Consider the following 19,070-nt stretch of genomic DNA (forward strand, 5'->3'; position numbering starts at 1 on the left):
TACTTCTATTTCGGTGCCTATTTCTTTCAAACTCTTCCAAAACTTAAAAACATACTTAGTATTATCTTGCTACCTACGAACCAACAACCAAATAAATGGACACATATTATATTAAAAAGATTGAGTGGTGGTCACGTTTTACCTGATAAGCTACTTCCGGGGCTTTCACTTTTCAAAGCAATCATATATAGTATTTACATTCATTGGCTGTGTGTTGCCGCTGTGGGGAAGTGTTTGGAAAATTCCAGCTGATTAAAACCGGACTTGCTGAACATAGCAGACAATGAGGACTAATGAGAACTCAAGAACAATGGCAAGGGGTTTTTGATCCTACTGCACGTACTGGCTTTGGGGGAGCCTAGGCAGTTTGGATGCTCACCTTACTAAACCTGGATGGAGGTGGGCGGTCCTTGGACTTCCCACAGGTCAGGGAACCCTGATTGCTCTTCGAGCTGATGAGGGAGAGGGACTTGATCGGGGGAGGGGGAGGGAAATGGGAGGCGGTGGCGGGGAGGAGGCAGAAATCCTTAATAAATAAATAAATAAAAATAAAGGCGTGTGCCACCACAAAAAATAAAAATAAAAAAAAATAAATAAAACCTCGGAGGAGGAGGAGAAGCTGCATTTCAGGGTGGTTAACATAGATGCTCAGCCCGCAGGGGCCCTGGATGCTTATCAGCTGCCCTTCACCTTTGTCTGTCTTCCCCACAGAGGTTTACCAGTCCACTAGCACCCTGGGGACATCAGGAAGGTAAACACTTCCTTTCGGGGAAGGTGCTCAAAGTCAACTCAGAATCCCTTGACTTCCCAAAAGACCCTTACTGTTTGTAAAGTATTTTCATTAAAAGTAAATTAAAAGCCCAAGATTAAACGACTTCTTGCCTTGTCAGGGCAAAGCAGGCAAATGGGAACACTGGTTTCGAACCCACTGATCTTTTTACTAACGCCTCAAATGACAGTACTTTAGTGGTTGCCCGTGAAAAGACAGGACAGTCCTGGAAGGATTTGTCCAACAACGTGTGCTGAAAGAGAGCAGGGTTTAAGAAAGAGCCAGGGCCCACTGGTGTAGCTTCTCCACTGCTCCAGCTTAGATGCTGGAGCACAGGGGGGACAAGGGACACACTCAGCCCAGCAGTACTGTCTGAACCCTTGACTGAAGTAGAATTCACTAACTCACCTGTGCTGAACAGACCTGACAACGAGAAGGCACACTCACCAGACAGAATTAAAAAGAACCGTAAAAACAGTGTAGCTCACGGTAAGAGAACCGTAAAAACAGCGTAGCTCACAGTAAGAGAACCATAAAAACAGTGTAGCTCACACCGTGATGGGAAGCCTGAAGGTTGGGCACTGGAGCCAGCCAGACTCCGTATTTTCTCAGAAGGCAGTATATAGATCTGTTGGCCTTAATGAAAAGTCTCTTCACTCTCATGGGGCAACAAGTGTACAGAGTGGTGAGGGGCGCAGAGGTCTGTCACGTCCCTCCCACCCTCTACAGCTTGTCTTATTTTGCAGGCTTATCTGCCAACTGGACAAGTCGGTTTCCCCACAAAGCCCTGTGTCTCTTTAGTTTATCGTCTCCATACTGTCGCTTCCGTGGCGATCAACCAGGGAGAAATAACAGACTTAAACGGAACTTACCTCACAGAAGAGTGAACTCAGCCACCTCCATTGTCCTCAGTTTCTCTGGATATTTCAGTCCGGTGTGACACACAGCCAAGCTGGCCCACCAGCGGGGCTTGGCGGCTGGAGCAGGTGGCAGCCTCCCAAGAGGAGAGCCAGAGCTAAGTCACAGGTGTCTGACACCCGGGCACCTCAGCTCCTGGAACCTGCGCCGTCCTGATTAGCTAAGCACAAAGGCAGTTCGAATTACTGCCGTCTCGCCAGCCAATCGCCTGCCGGCCTGGCTGACAGGAGCAGGCCCCCTGAAGTCAGGGACGCCCACTGGCTGGCCAGGACCCACAGACGGTTTCTACCGAGCCGGAGGGCAGTCGCTCCACGCACCCTGGAGCTGTTGTCAGAGTTGGGAGCTCTCTCTACCCGCTCCGCCAAAGGCGTCGCCCTAGGGTCCTCCGACTCTCAAACACAATTGTGTGTGCAGCGAGGGCAATGCCAAGCAAAAGGCGCGCGGGGGCGTGTGTGTGTGTGTGTGTGTGTGTGTGTGTGTGTATCTTGCCTCTCTTGCCTGGTTCTAGATACTCAGGCCCCTACGCAGCTGCTGGAACTCAATTCTTAGATAGCTATGTTTTTTACCAGCAAGACTTTCTTACAGAAACTGGTAGACAGGGAGACACAATCACAAAGAAAGATCTTTTTACAGTCACCGTTCTGAACGATGAAGTCCAATGTTGGGGGAAAAAAATCACTTCAGACGTGAAAATACATAAAACCCCTGGAAGAATGAAAGAGACAGCATACTGCAGTTTCAGCTCCAGCAGAGGGGCGTGGCAGCCCACCTGTGGGCAGAGCTGTTCCCGGCTCCCTAAACTGCAGCCAGCTGAAGGCATTGTACTGGAGCCCCAGTCCCTGAAACAGCAACCCTTTGCAGTTGTATGGCTGGGCAGCCCTTGATTCAAGTATGGTATTTGCCCCAGACTGTAGGGGTCAGTTTAGCAGTAACCGTAGACACAAAGAAAGTGAGAACAGCACACACAGAAAATGGGGATCTAAGTGTGTCTGAGTTTGTGGGTGTGTAAATGGATTCTTATCTGTCTGGGATGCCATGGTGTGTGTGAGTGGGAAGCGTGAAATTCACAGTCTGCGAACTTCCTTGAAAAAGAATGGGATTAGGACTTGCAGAGTATTTCTTAGGTAAGGAAAAATTTAAGGAGCATGCACACAGATTACTCCCAGCCCACCCCCACAAAGGACCATTCAGACACCGAGGAAGTCTAACGTGTCTCTAAGATGGCAGTGTGCTTCAAAGAAGAGAAGAAACTCATTTAAAGACTTTATCTGCAGAGGTGGTCTCTCCAGAAAGCTCCACCTGACTTCCAGAGCAAGGATTGAGATGCACGAGGATTACAAAAAGAGGCAACCAGGCAATTCTGATAAAAATCTTTTCAGAAAGAGAACTCCTGGTAGATTTTGCATTATAGATACAGTCTTATTTGAAAACAGTCTTCTGGAGTTGGGGGACAGGTAGCCTAATGATACAGTACTTGTTTATCATGAGTGAGAAAGGCTCTGCGTTGGGGTCCTAGCAAACACACACACACACACACACACACACACACACACCTTTTCTTTTAGAAAGGCAAAACTGCCAAGTGGTGGTGGCACAGACCTTTAATCCCAGCAACACTGGGGAGGCAGAGGCAGGTGGACCTCTGAGTTTGAGGCCAGCTTGGTCTCCAGAGCGAGTTCCAGGATAGCCGAGGATACATAAAGAAACCCTGTCTTAACACCCCTTCCCCCAGCAAAAAGTCAAAACTGTCTTGTTTTCCTCTCCCTGTATTAGAGCCTCTCCAATGGCCATGCACCCCTGAGTTACATCCCCTTCCTATGCCCAGCCTGCCAGAGTTCAAGATCTTGAATGTGTTCAGCTTAACAACTTCCTGCTGCCGCCAAGACCTCATCTCCAATTCCAAGGTACAGAATGACAAATGCTGGGGTCTGACATTCGTCTGTCTCCAGCCACCTTCTAGTGTGGGAACGGCATTTCCTCAAACAACAATCTTCACAAGGGGAGAAGAGGAGCTCTGCAGGGGTCAACTCCCAACTCCTTTTCATATCAACAGCATCCCCTGCTAGTCTTGCATCCCCTGTCAGTCCTGCATCCCCTGGTAGTCCGGCATTCCCTGGCAGTACCACATCCCCCGGTAGTCCCGCATTCCCTGGTAATCCCGCATTCCCCGGTAGTCCCGCATCCCCCGGTAGTCCCGCATCCCCTGGTAATCCCGCATTCCCTGGTAGTCCCACATCCCCTGGTAGTCCCGCATCCCCTGGTAGTCCCGCATTCCCCGGCAGTACCACATCCCCCGGTAGTCCCGCATTCCCCGGTAATCCCGCATCCCCCGGTAGTCCCGCATCCCCCGGTAGTCCCGCATCCCCCGGTAATCCCGCATCCCCCGGTAGTCCCGCATCCCCCGGTAGTCCCGCATCCCCCGGTAGTTCTGCATTCCCCGGTAATCCCGCATTCCCCGGTAGTCCCGCATTCCCCGGTAGTCCCGCATCCCCCGGTAGTCCCACATCCCCCGGCAGTCCCGCATCCCCCGGCAGTCCCGCATCCCCCGGCAGTCCCGCATCCCCCGGCAGTCCCGCATCCCCCGGCAGTCCCGCATCCCCCGGCAGTCCCGCATCCCCCGGCAGTCCCGCATCCCCCGGCAGTCCCGCATCCCCCGGTAGTCCCGCATCCCCTGGTAGTCCTGCATCCCCTGGTAGTCCTGCATCCCCCAGCAGTCCTGCTCTGTCTGGCCTAAGCTCACTTGAAATCTTTTCAAGTTCTTTCTGACAATATCCTCAACAGGTTTTTGGTTCCAGGAAATATATATACAGCTCATGTCTTCGTGGATGCTCTGTCTTAGTAAAAGAAATTTCGGTGAGTTTCTAGGGAAGTTGAAACAGGCTTGAAAAACCTCTCTAAATTATGTTGAAGCTCACAAATCATGAGCTGAGTAAGCCAACCATTGTGGCATATACAATGAGTTGATGCTGATGCTTGAGGTGTGGCTACATGGTTGAGTGTTTGCTTAGCATGTGTGAGATTCTGGGCTAAGTCTCCAGTGGGGGTGTTGGGGTGCCTAGTCACAGAATGAGATTGTAGCATGTGACCTCTGACGATTTGGGTCCACTACGAAAGTGATAGCAATTGCATGTGGTTAAACCTGTAGCTTTCCACCATTGCAACGATGCCTGCAGTGATGATGTCACATTCTCATATCTTCTTAAAATGCTGTAACTATTAGTCCAACCTTACAGATGAGAGGCTGGGTAACCTGTCAATCATTCTACAGCATGCAGTGGAACAGGAGGGAACAGGTAGCTCTAGCCTTTGGGAGATGATCCCAAGGCCCACACTTCAGCCACCACCCTCAAGGATGGAGGTTTTGACATTCACTAGTGAATATCAAACTTCAGTTTCTTTTCCTCTGAAATGGACACCTATCTGATTTGGGAACTGAAGCTGATAACATCAGTAATCCACTCAGCATAGTGCCTGGCCCGTGGGAAGAGCTCGGGGTTCCCTGAGAGAAACGGTTCCTCTCCCCACTTTCACTACAACCTGAAGTGAGGCAGCAGAGTGTATCTCTTCACTCAGTAGTCAGGTAGTTATAGCTCACAAGCAGAAGGACAAGAGGCCTAGGGTCCTCCTGTCTGGCAACTATGCTGCGGATACAATCTGTGTGTCCCCCAGGGCCTGTGTGTTAGCTGCTGTCTTCAGAGTGAAGGTCCTGGTGGTGGAGGAGCCTTGAGAAAGACTCTAATGGTCTACAGCAATGGACTGAGTCACTGGGAACAAGAAGCAGTTACTTGAACAAGTCACCTACCGTGTCACACTGTGCCTCCTTCTTGGAGGGTCCTGGTCCAGGACATCACCATGCACCCCGCCCCCCCCCCCCCCGTGCCAGTACTGGTGGTGAAGATTGTCACCATGCACTCCCCCTCCCCCATGCCAGTACTGGTGGTGAAGATGGTCACCATGCCACCCCCCCCATGCCAGTACTGGTGGTGAAGACGGTCACCATGCCACCCCCCCCATGCCAGTACTGGTGGTGAAGATGGTCACCATGCCACCTCCCCCCCCCCCCCGTGCCAGTACTGGTGGTGAAGATGGACTTAAAGACAATATACTTGATGAGATTTTGACACAATATGATGTTTTTATCTTTCCTTTTCTCTAAAACCTAGCAGCCCCTTGACTCTGGCATGTCCTGTTTTCCTCTGAGCACCTTTTCCAAACAAACACAAGCACGAAGGGTTTCACGTTACTCTACTGCTGAGCTGCAGCCCGTGACAACAGCCTCAGACGGGGATTTTCCTTAGTGGTTTGCACACGTCCCTGCAGGGTGCTTGTTTGGGATTAGAGATGAATTTCCGTGCTGGGAAAGCAGCACAAAACTCAAGACTAGTTTCTTTCTACTCGCTGGCTGTCCTTAACACTGTCACCTTTCCTGAGGAGCTGGGGACAGAGGGATTTTGTAGTAAGGTCGATCTGGATGCCTGTTTGAGTCCTCCTTACCGAATATTCATGACATATTCTCAAAGCTCCAAACAGTTCCTCCGTAGGTTTTGGAAAATGAGAAGTTTGTCCTTAATACTCTCGGGAGGAATGTAAGGAATTTTATGAATGGAGGAGGCAGGAAGAGCCTCTTGGCATCTGACCTAAGTTTCTTTTCCTGGAGCACTCGCCCACTTCCAACATGCTGTGCCTGGGACACACGTACCTGTGCATGCTGTATGGTCTCTCTGTTGTCTCTCTCAAAATAAGCATGCTTGTTTGCTTGGTCTTTTGTTTTTTAAATCATGGTTGAGTCCCAAGAACATATGACTGGCATAATAACAATGACTGGCATAAATTAGATGCTTATTCAGTAGATTAAACTTCATAAAATCATGGAAAAGGTTCAGAAAAAATGGTACTTTTCATATCTCACTTATAGAATTCACAGTGCATTGTGTGTGTGCTTGTATGCATGTGTATGTATGTGTGCATGTATGCATGTGTGTGCTTGTATGCGTGTGTATGTATGTGTGCATGTATGCATGTGTGTGCTTATATGCATGTGTATGTATGTGCATGCATATATGTTGTACATGTGGATGCTCATACATGTACATGTGTATGCATGTAGAAACAAGAAGTCTATGTCCAGAATCTTCCGTGATTCCCCTCTACCTTCCTCTATTTTAAATCATTTATCTCACTGAACCCAATGAGTTCCCGAGATCTTACCCATCTCTGTCCCCATACCCCCGCACTGGGATCAAAGATGAGTAGGTTTTTCAAAGATACTAAATGCATCATGCTTTGGTGACAGGGCCTTTACCAACTCAGCCACCTCCCAAGCTCCTAGCATCTTTGGAAGACAGAAAGAATCATGTAGAATGGATCACGGTCGTGAGGGTGGCAACGGACACAGGGATGACGATGTGCAGCTGAGAAACATCTTCAGGACAAAACCATGGCAGCTTTCAGAATCAGTGTAGTGCGGCATCATGAATGCCCACCTGCAGGCTCCAGGCTGAAAGGGACCTGAGTAATGAGTTAACAGGAACCAGATGAGCTTACTTTGCCTCTCCCAGTCCATTTTCCTTTAATATCATAGGACACTGGGCTTGTTGGAGAACTCCAGGCTGCTCTGGGGGAGCGAACTCTCTGGCTAATAAGCCAGTGCACTTTGCACTTGGGTGAGCGTTTTCTTATGTCAAGCTGAGGGCGCCTCAGCACTAACAGGGTTGATGAGATAATGTATAGATGCCGAGTAAGGCCAAAGTACCACTCCTTCCCATCTAATAATTACAGGACACGCACTACTGATAGCACAGGAATCAAAAGGCCTATTTCTCACTGCTGACGTAAGTCATCACAGTCTGGTGACTATTTAATTTTATTTTGCCTCAGGGCTCCTGACCCAGAGCAACCATGTCTTCCCTGTTCTTCACTCTCTGTTCATATTCTGCATGTCTTAGGAAAACCAAGGAACTTTCCACACAAGAATGTTCTTAATCAGAAGGTGACAAGCAAAGGCATTGGATTGCTATCCCCTCAAAGTCCCGACATCCCAGATGAGAAAGTCAGGTTACAGTTAGTGCTAAGAACTGGGGTAAAGGAAACACACTTAGGTTCACACTTAGTGCTATGGAAGAAAGTCTGTGAAAAAACAGCTGCACGGAATAAGCCTACAACATCACTAAAACAAGCAAGGTGTAAAAACAGTAGAACACCTTAGTCCCTCTGACATGTATCTTTGGTTATTCACAGGGAACTAAAACAATCAAAAAGAAACAAAGATAAAATAATAGTTAAAGTGCCAGTGGGAATTCCAGGATATACTCAAGAGTCTGAAAAGACCAAATCAGTGAGTAATAGGAGAAGGAGAATCTTTTTTCCAACACTGGAGAATACATTTTTAAAAGAATGGTAACAGAACAGAAAATTTCCTAGAATTAGAAAAGGAGATGCCAACTCCAGATAGAAGGAGCAGGGAGGACATCGGAAAGACAAGACCATGAAGAACCTCCCCTCATAACGCTATAATTAGCTCACTGCATGTGCAGAACAAAGAGGATACTGAGAGCAGAAAGAGTGCTCTCAGCTACTGAGCCATCTCTCCAGCCCTAAATACACAGATATCAGAAATATCCCTGGATATTGTTGGTCTGAATTCCCCAACCAAAACACCGATTAATAGATTGGATTAAAAAGCAAAAACAATCTATTCGCTGTCTCCAAGACATACACCTCACCACAAAATATAGACACCTCCTCCTGGTGAAAGGATGGATAAATAACCCTCAGGCAAATGGACCTCGTGAACAAGCAGGTGTCACTGTTCTCAGATCTGACAAAATAGACTCCAAACCAAAACGAGGGAGAGGAGACACAGAGTCACTTCATATTGGTTCAGAGAACAATCAGAGGACACTATGATTCTAAACACATAAACCCTGTGAGGAGGTGAAAACAACTTCATATTAGGTGTCGTCACATATTGACCCTAGCACAGTAGTGTGTGACTTCATACCCAACTCTCACAAGCAGGTCTTCTGACAAAAAGCAGAGAAAAGTATGAGTTATATGATATGATAGATCAAATAGACTTAACAGAAATCCACAGAACATTCTATCTAGACACTGCAGAATACACATTTTTCTCAGCATCCCTTGGAACCTTCTTTAAAATAGATTATACATTAATCAATTAGTATATAAAGCAATTTTTGGAAAACCGATCTGATTCGTTATTTTCTATTTGATCACAATGGAATAAGCCTACCAATCAGCAGGAAGAGAGATCCTAGAAAGTACACAAACTCCCGGAGTTTAGCCAGCACACTATTGAATGATGAAGGGCTCCTTGAAAATTTAAGAAAATAAAGTTCAAAACTCCTAGAATCAAATGAAAAGGAAAACACAATATAGCAAAACCTATGGGATATAATAAAAACAATCCTAACAGGAGAGCTTGTAGTCTAAATGCCTACATTAGGAAATCTGAGAAGCTGCAAATAAATGACCTAATAATACATCTTAAAGCCTCATAAGAAGAAAAACAAACCAAATCCCAAATCAGCAGATGGAAAGAAATCATTTAAATCAGGGAAGAAATTAATGAAATGGAAATGACAATAACTTCATAGTGCTGGAAGGTGTCATGCCTGCCAGTCTTACCTAACTGTGAACCCTGGTTGACAATAACAACCAGCCTGCCAAGATGTGCCCACTGGTGCATTAGTGGCACAAACATCATGGGCATAGCCAACCGCTTTCCTGGCTGCATTTAAGGCCCACTCCACAAGATGAAACCCATACCTGGCACTATTATTGGGCTAAAAATCTGTGTCTGGACAGGTCACAGGCCCTAGAGGAGAACCTATTACTATCATTCTGCTAAATGGACATAGTATTAAACTCACAATTACTTATTGTTATATAATAGTATGGATCTTGGTCTACTGATACAAATTTAAGGTTGATTTTGTTACATTGTATATATATATGTATATATATATATATTTCTGCTCTTGTTTAAGGTATTGTGTTTGTACAGCTCATTTAAAAATGTAATGTATAATTAAAAATTATAGATTAATAGATAGTCATTTATAATAGTCAAACTTTGTAGTCATATTAGTTAGATTTTCTAGATATACAGAGATGTATTTAAATTAGATAGATAATCTGCAACACTTCAAAGACCTACAGAATTCTTAAAATGTTTTAAGAACTTGGACTTTTCTCAACAGTGAGACATGTCAACTTTGGGTGGCACCAATCTACTTCAGAGAATTTAGTGGGTATTGAAGAAACTTGTAGAATTTGCCTTCAATGTGACAAGGCTAGCCTTTTGGGCCAGAAACTGCTCTTGCCTGGATGGTTTGGATGGTATGTTGTATGACCTGGACATACAGGACCCATAGAAAAGTGACTGCTGAACTTTCCAAAAGAAGGGATGGTCCTTCAGGGTTCTTGCTTTACAGAAGAAATTGCCAATCATTCTGCAGGACAGAGAAGAAAGCAACTGACAAACTTTGCCAGTACAAGGTGTAGCATGATAGGCCTTGCTTGTTGGGGCTTCTGTCCTGCCCAGTTCCCACAGTTGTTAAGTCCCAAAGAAAATCACACAGAGGTCTCCATAAGTTATAAACTGATTGTTCCATTAGCTCAGGCTTCTTATTAACCCTTATAACTTATATCAACCCATTATTCTTATCTTTTTTAGCCACATGCTCAGTACCTTTTTCAGCAGGGCAGGTCACATCCTGCTTCTTCAGTGGATGGGCCAGGACTGGGGAGGAATGAGTGTCCTCATTCCCAGAATTTTCCTGTTTTCCTTGCCCAGCCTCTACTTCCTGTCTGGTTGTCCCACCTATACTTCCTGCCTGGCTACTGGCTAATCAGCGTTTATTTAAAACATAATTGACAAAATACAGAATTGTGCCACACCAACAAGGCAGAACAGATCTTCAAATTTCCTGCTTCACTGAAAAGTCTGCCAGATACTATGGGCCTGTAGGCTGAAGAAGGATTCCCCAATGTTACAAAAGAACTTTGGGTGACTGTCCAGGCAGTGAGATGTCTCTGTCGATTCTAGAATTTTGGAAGTTGCTTGCATTGCACTTCCTGTTTACTTAGGTAATATTATACCATTCTGGGGCTTTTGATGGAGTTGAAGACTAGATAGTTATAGTTTTCCTTAGTTATGATAAAAGTAAATTAAATATAAAACTTTAGACTCACAAAGAAATATTATAACAGTAGTTCTTGCTCTATACCTGTTTTGTTATATGTAATTTTACTATACTTTTAAAGTTAAAACCTCCCATTTTGTTTAGAGGGAAAGGGAGATGATGTGGGATTCCCCTCTGTATACTGTGAATATGTTTTATTACCGCTGGTTAATGAATAAAGTTGTTTTGGTCAATGACTTAGCAGAGCAAAGCCAGGCAGGAAATCCAAACCGAAATGAGAGAAAGTAGGCAGGGTCACAGAAATGCCATGTAGCTGCCAAAGGAGTAGGACAGGCCAGAACCTTGCCACTGGTAAACCACAGCCTTGTGGTGACACACAGATTCATTAAAATGGGTTAATTTAATGTGTAAGAGTTAGTTAGAAATACGCCTAAGCTATTGGTCAAGCAATGTTGTAATTATTATAGTTTCTGTGTGGTTATTCAGGTCTGGGCAGCCGGGAAACTAAAGTCCAGTCTCTGTTTACAGAGTTGCCATGAATACTGGGCAATGGTGGTGTATGCCTTTAATCTCAAGTACTCAGAAGGCAGAGATAGGAGGATTTCTGTGAGTTTGAAGCCAGCCTGATCTACAGAGTGAGTTCCATGACAGCCAGGATTAGGACTACACAGAGAAACCCTGTCTCAAAACACCAAAACCAAACAAACCTATAATAATAATTGCCATGGTTATGGTATCTCTTCATAGCAAAAGAAACGCTAACTAATACAAATGGTTTGTACAGAAGAATAGATTAAATTTAGGGAAAAAAAATCCACCATTTCCTGTACATCTAGCTTGTTCCGTATGCTAGTTAGCTTTCCATTGCTGTGACGAAATCTCCGAGCAAATCGTGTGCACAGACATGATCTCAACAGGATCCCCTACAGTGGAAAGGGGAAGGAGAGAGGAGAGCTTTAAGGCAACAGTGAGGCCAGTGGTCACAGAAGGCTACAGAGAAGAGCTGCTTATCTGTGGCATCCAGGAAGTAGAGAGAGCCATAGAGGGGCCAGGGACAAGATAGGATCTTCAAAGGCACACCCCAGCGACCTGCTTCCTCCAGCTAGATCTCACTTTCTAGTGGTATTTTCAGCTATGAGTTTTTACTGGCAAACAGGATGGATACTCAATCACCTATCAACAGTGCCATCAGCTGGGGCTAAGCCTCCAACACACGAGCCTTTTGGGGGACACTTCATTGGGGTACAGATGATGCAATGAGGGTGCAGATGTATTTTCATACACACACACACACACACACACACACACACACGCACGATTCTCTATTTATTTGAGATTCAAACAGTATTTTTATTTGCCAAATCTGACAACCTCATCTGTGATCTACAAGTCCATGATTACACGGGATGGCCGGGTCATCCTTTCAGGTCCCTCTTCCTCCTGCTGTTTACCCTAGCCCCAAATCTTAATCATGCTACAGTCTCATCATTGTGCCAAATGAGAACAATGACTAGATCTAAACCCAGTCTTTGTTGGATTTTTGGCTTGTGCTAATATTTCAGTAAGTTTGGGTGGCAGAGGGAATGGGGTTCAGGATAGTCCTTCCTTGCGACAGTTCACGCTGGCACTGAGCTGAGAGAGCCGGGCCCGGGACATGCCAATCACTGTTAACCAAAACATTCAAGATTCATGATGATGCTCCCGGGAATCATCACAGCAGCTTTTTAAATTATTTCCAGAATTTTGAGATGAGCCCTTTCATCTTCACTATCAGGACGTCTGAGACCCCTTTATTCTTCCACTGCCACTAAGGTCTGCAGCTGACAGTTCTGCCAGAGGTCCTGGGAAGTCTGAGTAACACAACAAGGTCTCCAAACACAGCCAACACCCAGGCTGACCTGGTCAGAGCCAGCCTTCGAGGTGGTTGCTTCCATGACAGGACCCACTTACCCACACACAGATAATGGGATATACCTTTCTGTGCACAGATAACACCAACCAATTTGTCACTGAAATTATACTACGGGCACTTATTTCTTTATGGAGAAATATTGATCACCCTCAAAACTGCATTTAAAAATACAGATAGGGCTAGCTAGGAATGCAGGCACAAGGCCCTGGGTTCAATCCCCAGCATCGCTTAAAATGAGGATGTAGCACATCACTGTAGTCCTGGCACTGGGTGGTAAGGGCAGGCGATCTAAAGGTTAAGGTCAGCCGGGCGGTGGTGGCACACGCCTTTAATCCCAGCACTCGGGAGGCAGAGGCAGGCGGATCTCTGTGAGTTCGAGACCAGCCTGGTCTACAGAGCTAGTGCCAGGACAGGCTCCAAAGCCACAGAGAAACCTTGTCTCGAAAAACCAAAAAAAAATAAAATAAAATAAATAAATAAATAAATAAATAAATAAATGTTAAGGTCATTCTTGCCTACATATTGAGTCTGAGTTGAACCTGGACTACTTAAAACCCCTCTCCCAAATGCGTGTGTATGTGTGTGTGTGGGGGGGGGGGGCTATTGTTTATTATCCCCACTTTAAGTTAGTATAAGATTGTACTGCTTTCAAGAGATTTCTACTATTTTTTACCCTGTTCGTTCAGGGGAAAGCAAGAAATGAGACAGAAAGGTTTGGGGTACGACACAAGAAAGCAATAGCTCTGAAGGAACACTTTGGAGCAGGAAAAACTTAGAGGAGGCAACAGAAGCAAAGTGAAGAAGCCAAGAACTTGGGGAACAGGGAGTGACAGTCTATAAAGACAAACACCTCTGCCTTCAGAAGCAGGGCTAGGCCTGAGGGAGTGAGGCCTTCAGAAGCAGGGCTAGGCCTGAGGGAGTGAGGCCTTCAGAAGCAGGGCTAGGCCTGAGGGAGTGAGGCCTTCAGAAGCAGGGCTAGGCCTGAGGGAGTGAGGCCTTCAGAAGCAGGGCTAAACCTGAGAGAGGGAGGCCTTCAGAAGCAGGGCTAGGCCTGAGGGAGTGAGGCCTTCAGAAGCAGGGCTAAGCCTGAGAGAGTGAGGCCTTCAGAAGCAGGGCTAGGCCTGAGAGACTGCAGCCTTCTAGGATCAAGGGGAAAGAAATGATAAAATCTCACTGGAAGTCTTCAATATTCTCTTATGATACAATGATTACACCAGTATTGAGATACTAAAGAGCTATCCTAAATTTCCAGAATACTTTAAAAAATTTCCAGAACCAACTGTGACGGGAATCAGGCCGTAGGATTTTGCTCAGCTTTATTCTAGGAGGAAGTATGGGAGAGAATGATGCGCCCAGTATCTCAGTGAACCACAGCACCCTGCCCTTCTCTCTTCTGCTAGGCCACTTCCTCCATCTTTGTTTTTATTGGCCTGCAGACCTGTTCCCATTAAACAGGCAGGACTAGATAGCAAGGCTAATTTACTTGAGTCGATGCAAATCAACCTGCCAGGGAAAACAAAGGTCCAGTCTGTGCTGTTTTCGGAGGAAAACAAAGGAAAGTGAGTGTGTAGGTCACTTGGAGCCTGGAGTTGGTTCAAGGTTGTGCAAGCACAGAAAACCTGCCCACAGACAGCTGGGGCAACTTGGGCTTTGTGTCTAAGCTAAGTTAAAAATACGTTTTCACTGCTTCCCTGAGACTAGTTGTGGAAGCTCATTTTGTTTGGTTATTTGAGTTTTCATTATTATTATTTTTTTTATTTAACACAGGGTCTCACAATGTAACCCTGGCTTGTCTGGAACCAGTATGTAAACCAGGTTGGCTTTGAACTCACAGAGACCCACTTGCCTCTGCCTCTGGAGGGCTCTACTACATCGAGCTCAAGACTCTTAGTTCTCAGTGCTTATTTGAACTATGTATTGAGAATGTCTGGCTAATACATTAATCAAGATTGATTTCTGTAAGCAATATTCTAAGTTTGATCCAAAATAATTTACTTCTTCAGAAAGAATTTCGAATCTTACGAGCGTGAGTGTGTGGAGGTCCGGTCCAGTCACTTTAAGCATATTCCATGTCAGGGGCCTCTACTCTTTTATCCCCACTTGTTGAAATTTAGAATGTTAATCTCAAAACTTTTTCTAATACAATCTCTGCAGTCTAAGTATTTAAGGGCTAGGGAGGGAGAGATGCAAATTATTAGATAAAAAGAAAAAACCTTGCTGGAGAGATGGCTCAGTGGTTAAGAGCACCCACTGCCCTTCCAGATGACCTGGTTTCAGTTCCCAGATCAGGCCAGGCAGCTAACAAACACCTGTAACACCAGCTCCAGGCTTCCGATACCCTCTTCTAGCCTCTTGTGGCCTTTCATGCCTGCACACGCACACATGAATAAACTTAATTTCTTTTTTCAAAAAAGAAAAGGTTGATTTTTATTCTTTCCAGGCTCTTCTGAAAATATCATAGGAGAGATAAGTAAGTCCTTTCTGGGCATTTTATATTTACAGGTTCCTAAACTAGAGTTACCGCTAGATGATGTCCTATATGTCTACAAGCTTGCAAGAGGAGACACATAAGATAGATTACACAAACAAAGTGAAAACCCCTGGCTCTTAAATTCCTGAACACGAGCTCATTTTTAACTCGAGGCATCTCATGGACTGATTCAGAGGTTCTGACCTCCGCCCCGACGGGGCAACAGTGATGGAGGGGAGCTGGAGCATGTGGCAGAGGTTGAAAGGGCCCCGAATCCAAATACCACTGCGAGGGAAGAGCTGCTGCCCAGGGATCACGGCCCTCCACCCCACGGTGGAGTTGAGCAAAAATTCCCACAGCCTCCTGTGTGTCCTCATGCCTCATCAAGTGAGCCCTGTTGTGGAGGCCACAGAAGTCAATCTGTGTAAATACAACGAACAGGAGGCCATTCCTGCTCAGTGACCTGCACCAGAGAGGTCTAATTTTAGAAACTTCTGCAGCCCGCCGTGCCCTTGGAAAGAGGGCCAGCTACAAACACTTGGTATTTCAAGGAAAAACAAAGCGACACCCAAATAAAACCCAAAGCATTTGGGTTGTGTTCTCAAACGGTGACAGTGATGAATAGTTCCAGGAAAGTGAAGAGTGCTCCCTGGTCCCTGACCAAAGCTCAGTTTTTGAATTTTGAACTCTCCTTGCACAGCAGGGGCCGGAAGAATCATCACACTGCTTTCTGAAAATAAGTCTGGGCATGCAGACACTCACTGATCCATGCTTTGCGTCTTCTGTGGGCCACGAAGAGGACAGAGCCCGCAACCCTGCAGGCTGCAGGCCTTACACCCTTTGGCAAGTCTGTTAAATACAGGCTTGTTTTGGGCAATTACAGTTCAGTAGGTGAGGCACTTGCCACAGCCTAGGGACCTGAGTGAGGTCACCAGAATGAATGCCAAGATGGAAAGAGAGAAGTGACGCCACAAAACGATCCTTGGAGCCTGTGCCTTTGTGCATGCGCACCCACCCTCCTTCATACACACACAACAGTGACCATGATAAACGGGCTTCCTGCCAGAGTCTCGTTTCCAGCGGGTACCAGAGCTGGACTATATGAAATTACAACTGATGTCTTTGGAAAGAGGACATTCTAGATAGTTTTTTTTTTACTGCAATATTTTTTGCTAATTCTTTGGGAGTATTTAGCATGCATGCAATGTCTTTTGATTATACTTACCCCTACTCCTCCCCTACTTCTCCCCTAACTCCTTCTGGATCAGAACCCCAACATATCCCAACTCCCCCCCCCCCCCGGCTCTGTGTTTTTGTTGTTGTTGTTTTAAATCCACTGGGTCCAGTTGTACTGCTCATATAGAGTTGTGGAGGGTATGAGGTCATCCGCTGGAGGACGGTCCATCCACCAGGGGCCTTAACAGAAATTGATTCTCCCTCCCTCAGAAGCCATCAACAGTTCCTCAGCCAGGGGTAGGGCCTCATAAGCCCCTCCCCAGGACCTGCTGGAACACTGACTAGTTTGGCCTTGTGGAGACCTTGTGCAGGCAGCCACAGTAGCTGTGAGATCTCAGGTGGTTGTCCAGTCACGTCCAGAAGACACTGTTTTACCCCAATCCTCCCCAGCCTCTGGCTCTGAAAATCTTTCTGATCTTTTTTTCCAAAATGTTGAGGGGAGCAGGTGTGATGTACCAGTCCCATTTACGGCTGAGCACTCAGTGCTTTGGCTGGTCCATGAGTTTCAGTAATAGCCCCTATCCACTGAACACGCATGCACGCGCGCGCACACACACACACACACTCACACACATATACAAATGCTTCTTCAGTGAGGCCTGGGAGCTGCACTAATCTATGGTTATAGAGTTACTATTTAGAGTGCAGTTTGATACCACACTTAAGCAATTTAGTGACGTAATAAACAACAGCCAGCGAACCTTGCTAGGACCTACGAGCTTCCCAGCATGGGTTCCTGTTTGCAGTACCAACCACATTTCTACCTATAGACCAGGTCTTAGATCTAACCAGGAAACGGTTAGTCACTGTGGTAGCTTGAATGTAACTGCCTCCAAAAGCTCATAGGGAGTGGCACTACTGGGAGGTGGGGCCTTGTTGAACCGAGTGTGTCACTGTGGGGCAGGCTTTGAGGTGTCTTTTGGTTAAGCTTCCCTCAGTGTCACAGCCACTTCCTGTTGCCTTCTGATCAAGATGTAGCCGGCACCACGTCTACCTGCATGCCGCCATGCTCCCACCATGATGATAACGGACTGAACCTCTGGACTGGAAGCGAGCCACCCCGTTAAATCTTTTCCTTATAAGATTTGCCATGGTCATGGTGTTTCTTCACAGCAATAGAAACCCTAACCCTAAGACTAATTTGTGCCACTGTATTGAACCCATGTGCATATCTTAGCAGGCCAGTCATAATTGGAGCTCACAGCTACGTAAAACTGAGGTCTCCTCCCCCTACCCCCACCCCCCGCAGCCCATACAGTACCTTATGGTGCTAGGAAAGGTAACACTCACATTTTTTTTTTTTTTAAGTTTTAGTGTGGTCTGAGGGGATGGCTCAGTGGTTAATAGCCCTGGTGGTTCTTCCCAGCATCCCCTTAGCAGCTCACAACTATCTATAACTCCAGTCCCAGGGGAACTGGCACCCTCTTTTGACCTTTGAGGGCACTGGACACTGGAGGTAGTGCACACACATGCATGCAGGCAAAGAAAGAATTCATAGATGTAAAATATGAAATAATTTTTAAAAATTTTAAAAGGGCTGGACATGGTAGCACATGCCTCTAGTTCCTGCCTTTGGGAGGCAGAGGCAGGTGGATCTCTATGAGTTCAAGACCATCCTGGCCTACATATTGAGTTCCAGGCCAGCCAGGAATACACAGTGAAACCCTGTCACAAAAAAAGTGTGTGTGTGTGTGTGTATATACATATATGTGTTTGTGTGTATGTGTGCAACTGCTTGCATGTGCACACACACATATGAGAGAGAGAGAGAGAGAGAGAGAGAGGTTCCAGATCAGAGTCTTAGGTACCTGCCCTAGATTAGTGTTTACCTTTATTTTTTGAGGTTCTCTTAGTAAATCAATGGTTCATCAATTTGGGTAGGCTGACTGGCCAGCGAGCTTTGAGGGGTCTCCTGACACTGTCCCCTCCCCGTGGGCCTCATCTTTTTATGTGGGTTCTGGGGACCCCATGCCTACGAAGCATGCATTTTACTGGTTGAGCCAAGTCTGCGTCCACAGCTGACTGTGATGCACTCTTGTCTAAGTCCACACACAAGGAGACACAGCCTCAAGAAAAGACAGGAAAACTGGAGAGACGTGAGCGAAAGAATCAACCATCACATAAAACACACCCAAAGCTGGTGACACCATTATCAGTATAACTTGGCTAAAGGCACCTCCCAACCCCCCGTAGGAAAGAGTGAGCTGAGAGGTAAAGGGAGGCGGTCCAACTTGGAGCTGGCATGCCTAACCACTAAGTACACTCTGTTATTGGATACGCATCTATGTTCATTTCACAAGTATTTGGTGAGCATGGATCACAGCCAGCAAACATTCCAAACACAGAGGACGGCACACTGGGCAAAATCTCGGTCACTTATGAGTTTGTATCTTAATGAGAAAAAAAGAATATCTAACTCACTCTGGCAGGGAAGGAGTGAATGAGAAGTGACAAGACCAAGAGTTGAGGAGGGTAAGGAACACGGGGATGCGGCTGAGGAGGGTAAGGAACACGGGGATGCGGCTGAGGAGGGTAAGGAGCACGGGGATGCGGCTGTAACTTGACTGGCTGTGCACGGAAGGCTAAGGCTGTGGAAAC

At 46.2% G+C, this 19,070-nt stretch overlaps 1 protein-coding gene across 3 annotated transcripts in view; it reads right to left on the bottom strand.

The window, feature by feature from the left end:
* Window positions 1-1,838, bottom strand: part of Shroom3 (shroom family member 3) — a 151,130-nt gene extending 149,292 nt beyond the window's left edge. For 2 of the 3 annotated variants that reach the window (XM_041671148.1, XM_041671147.1), the window contains exon 1: window positions 1,642-1,838. The gene's annotated coding sequence lies outside the window, so the exon portion shown is untranslated. The remainder of the gene's footprint in view (window positions 1-1,641) is intronic. The other variant, XM_041671149.1, reaches the window with a different exon arrangement.
* Between the last annotated feature and the right edge of the window lie 17,232 nt (window positions 1,839-19,070).

The sequence above is a fragment of the Microtus oregoni genome, unplaced genomic scaffold (assembly GCF_018167655.1).
Source record: "Microtus oregoni isolate MIOR12 unplaced genomic scaffold, Mior012 000021F_ref0000039, whole genome shotgun sequence".
Lineage (NCBI taxonomy): Eukaryota > Metazoa > Chordata > Mammalia > Rodentia > Cricetidae > Microtus > Microtus oregoni.